This window comes from Arachis stenosperma, chromosome 10 (assembly GCF_014773155.1).
Source record: "Arachis stenosperma cultivar V10309 chromosome 10, arast.V10309.gnm1.PFL2, whole genome shotgun sequence".
NCBI lineage: Eukaryota > Viridiplantae > Streptophyta > Magnoliopsida > Fabales > Fabaceae > Arachis > Arachis stenosperma.
Genome location: NC_080386.1, coordinates 42,544,846 through 42,549,068, shown reverse-complemented (window position 1 = coordinate 42,549,068; position 4,223 = coordinate 42,544,846).

Here is a 4,223-nt window from a genome sequence, read left to right as displayed (position 1 = left end):
AGAAGAGCATGCGGAACACTTGAGGACCGTGTTGCAAATTCTAAAGCAGAAGAAACTTTATGCAAAACTGTCTAAGTGTGAATTTTGGAAGAGTGAGGTGAAGTTTTTGGGCCATGTGGTGAGTAAGAAGGGAATAGCCGTAGACCCAACTAAGGTGGAGGCTGTGATGGATTGGAAACAACCAACCACCGTAACAGAGATAAGGAGTTTTCTGGGTTTAGCTGGCTACTACCGATGGTTTATCAAAGGCTTTTCACAGATAGCTTTGCCAATGACAAAGTTAACCCACAAAGACACTCCGTTTGTTTGGAATCCTGAATGCGAGGAGAGCTTTCAGACATTGAAGAAAAAGTTGACTACTGCACCTGTGTTAGTGTTACCCGAGCCGAATGAGCCATTTGAGGTGTATTGTGATGCCTCATTGAAGGGTCTAGGGTGCGTGCTGATGCAGCACCATAATGTGGTGGCGTATGCCTCACGACAGTTGAGACCTCATGAAGTTAGTTACCCTACGCACGATTTGGAACTCGCTGCGGTTGTGTTTGCCTTGAAGGTGTGGAGGCATTATCTCTATGGGGTTAAGTTCCAAGTTTTCTCCGATCATAAGAGCTTGAAGTACCTCTTTGATCAGAAAGAGCTTAATATGAGGCAGAGAAGGTGGATGGAATTATTGAAGGATTACGACTTTGAGTTGCATTACCATCCGGGAAAGGCGAATGTAGTGGCGGATGCATTAAGTCGGAAGTCGTTATGTGCAGCTTGGATGATGCTCCAAGAGGAGAAGTTGCTCAAGGGATTCGAGAGTCTGAAAATTGGTACTCAAGAAGTATCCGGAACCTTGTGTTTGAGCCGATTAGAAATCTCAAGTGACTTTAAGTCTGAACTCCTAAAGGCTCATCAAAATGATGAAGCGTTATGGAAGGTGTTACCGGCCATTGAGCAAGGAAAACAGTGGAGAGTGTCGGAAGAAAAAGATGGGTTATGGAGATTCAAGGGTAGGATCATTGTGCCGGATGTTGGCACTTTGAGGCAAGATATCTTAAAGGAGGCACACAAAAGCGGATTCTCCATTCACCCGGGAAGTACTAAGATGTACCATGATTTAAAGGCGATGTTTTGGTGGCCGGGTATGAAGAATGATGTGGCGGAATATGTTTCAAAGTGCTTAACTTGTCAAAAGGTAAAGATTGAACATCAAAAGCCTGCCGGTATGTTGCAACCTTTAGAGATTCCACAATGGAAGTGGGAAAGTATTGCAATGGACTTTGTGTCAGGATTGCCAAGGACTAGGGCTGGTTTTGATGCTATCTGGGTGATTGTGGACCGACTGACAAAGTCAGCTCACTTTTTGCCCATTCGTATGACTTACACCCTTGAGGAGCTAGCACGGTTATACATAAAGGAGATTGTGAGACTTCATGGTGTACCTGCTACTATAATCTCTGATAGAGATCCTCGTTTCACTTCAAGGTTTTGGGGTGCATTTCAGAAGGCTTTTGGAACCCGATTAAGCTTGAGCACGGCTTACCATCCTCAAACAGATGGTCAATCTGAGAGGACGATCCAAACACTAGAGGATATGTTGAGAGCTTGTGTTTTGGACCAACCGGCGAGTTGGGATCGGTATATGCCATTAGTGGAGTTTGCATACAATAATAGTTATCATGCGAGCATCGGAATGGCTCCGTATGAGGCCTTGTATGGGAGGAAATGTCAATCTCCGCTATGTTGGTATGAAGCTGGAGAGAAAGGCTTGTTGGGGCCGGAAATGATAGCTGAGACTACTGAACAAGTCAAGAAAATCCGTGATAGGATGCTTACGGCGCAGAGTCGTCAAAAGAGTTACGCCGATCAGAGGCAAAAGCCCTTAGAATTTGAGGAAGGAGACCATGTTTTCCTTAAGGTTACTCCGACCACGGGAGTAGGTAGGGCGATTAAGGCAAAGAAGTTGAATCCTCGATACATTGGTCCATTTCAGATCCTAGAGAGGATTGGACCGTTGGCGTATCGGATGGCTCTACAACCTCATCTTTCGAACCTGCACGACGTGTTTCACGTGTCGCAGCTTCGGAAGTACACTCCTGATGCTAGCCATGTGTTAGAACCTGAATCGGTTCAGTTAAGGGAAGATTTGACGCTTCCAGTGGCTCCAGTCAGAATTGATGATACTAGTATCAAACGGTTACGTGGAAAAGAGGTTTCATTGGTCAAAGTGGCATGGAGTCGAGGCGGTGTTGAGGAACACACTTGGGAACTTGAGTCGGAGATGCGAACGGATTATCCGCATTTATTCTCAGGTAATTGCTTTTGAATTTTGTGGGCAAAATTCCCAATTAGGTGGGTAGAATGTAAAACCCGGTTAATTAACGGCTAATTAACCCATAAATGAGAATTTATTCTAAAAAGCCTAAAATGTGATTTTTATGGCTAAATGTGATAGAGGAGACTGAGACGAGAATTTTGGTACCAATTTTATAGAATTCGGACCAAGATTGGACCGAACGGGCCAAACCGGGCCAACCGAACCCAAAGTGGGCCCTTGGCCCAACATAACTAAACCAAAACCTTAGTTTTCAGCACTCTCTCTCTCCTCACACAACACACACACACGCTGAAAATTGAAGGGAGGGGAGGAAGAACACTCTCTCAACTTCTATCTCTCACTTGATCTTCAAACCACCATAACTTTTGATCTAGAGTTCCGATTGCCGCTCCATTTGCGGCCACGCGTTCACCGCGGAAAGCTCTACAAAACCCATACAATTAATCTTGAGGTAAGCCACGTGTTTCTGTTCGAAATTCCAGCCCTTATTTTCGAGTTTCATGGGTAAAATGTTGAGATTTTGGGTTCTTTGATGTTATAGGACCCAACTCTCTTGAAGGAGAAGGTTAATCTTGTCTCCTTGGACCTTGGGTGTGGTAAGATTCTCAACCCTAGTGTATTTTGTTGTTTTATGATGTTTGGGTTTTGAGATGTTGTGTTTGGGTATGATGGTTGTGGCTTAGGTTGTGTATGTGTGGATATTGGAGCTTGATTGGTGACTTTGAAAAGCTTGGAAAGGGTTTGGTGGTGAAAAATCTGTTCTTGGAGGTGTTGAGGCCTTGAGAGCTTGTGGATAAGTGGTTTGGAAGTGCTCCGGTGGAGCTTGGGAAATTCGGCTAAGGTATGGTTTCGGTTTCCCGTATCTAATATGTAATGTGGTAGGAAATACTTAGGCTAGAGGCCCTAAGATAGGCATTGAATTGTTGATGTTGTTGAATGATTGAGATATATGATGTGGTCATATATGTGATGATGATTATTGATGCCTTGGTGGTATGATGTATGAGAAATATGCATGTTGTGATATATGCTTGATGATTGGTTATGGTTGAATTGTGGGTTGAACCATGTTGATGGTGAGTATGATGTTGATTGTGTACAATAATGATTTATCGGAATTGGTGTTGTTGAGAATTGGCATGAGGAATAGTATATGATATGTCAATGTGTTTGAGTTTGAGCCACTTGGGTGAAGTGGGGTAAAATGATGAGATAGTGATTTTGGTAATTTGTGGTAATGTGTCAATGTGTGAGTTGAGGAGGCTTGAAGTTGAATTTGATACATTTTGATTGATTTCAAAGAAAAGGGATGAAATTGGCATGTTTTGATTGATTTTGAAAAGAGTTGAAAATGGCTTGTTTTGAAAATGGCATATTGTGGTTTTGTATGAAAATATGGTTTTTGGGCATACTTTGACGGGACATAACTTGGACTACGGATCTCCGTTTTATACCAAATCTGTTTAAAAATGAAATTGGATCCGGGATGTCCATGCCGTTCGAAGAACGGGTGAAAAACGATTTAAAATGAGGAAGTTATGTCCGTTGGAAGATTGGGGTTTAAATCTGTGAATTCTGCAGCTTTTAACTTAGAAAATTTTTAGCAGAATGACCCCTTGCGCGTGGGCGCACCTGGCGCGTACGCGCCAATCTTCCAGAAAGCGCCATCCACGCGTGCGCGTGATGTGCGCGGGCGCGCCGATTGTGCTGCACCCAATGCCTAGCCATTTTCCAGAGAGTTATGCCAGAACTGTGCCAGTGTTGTGCCTGGGGCACGAGAACACCCGCGCGTACGCGTGGTTGACGCGTGCGCGTCGATTGGCAAATCTTTAATCCACGCATTAGCGTGCATGACGCTTGCGCGTCGATGAGTTTTTGAGGCCATCCACGCGTGCGCGTG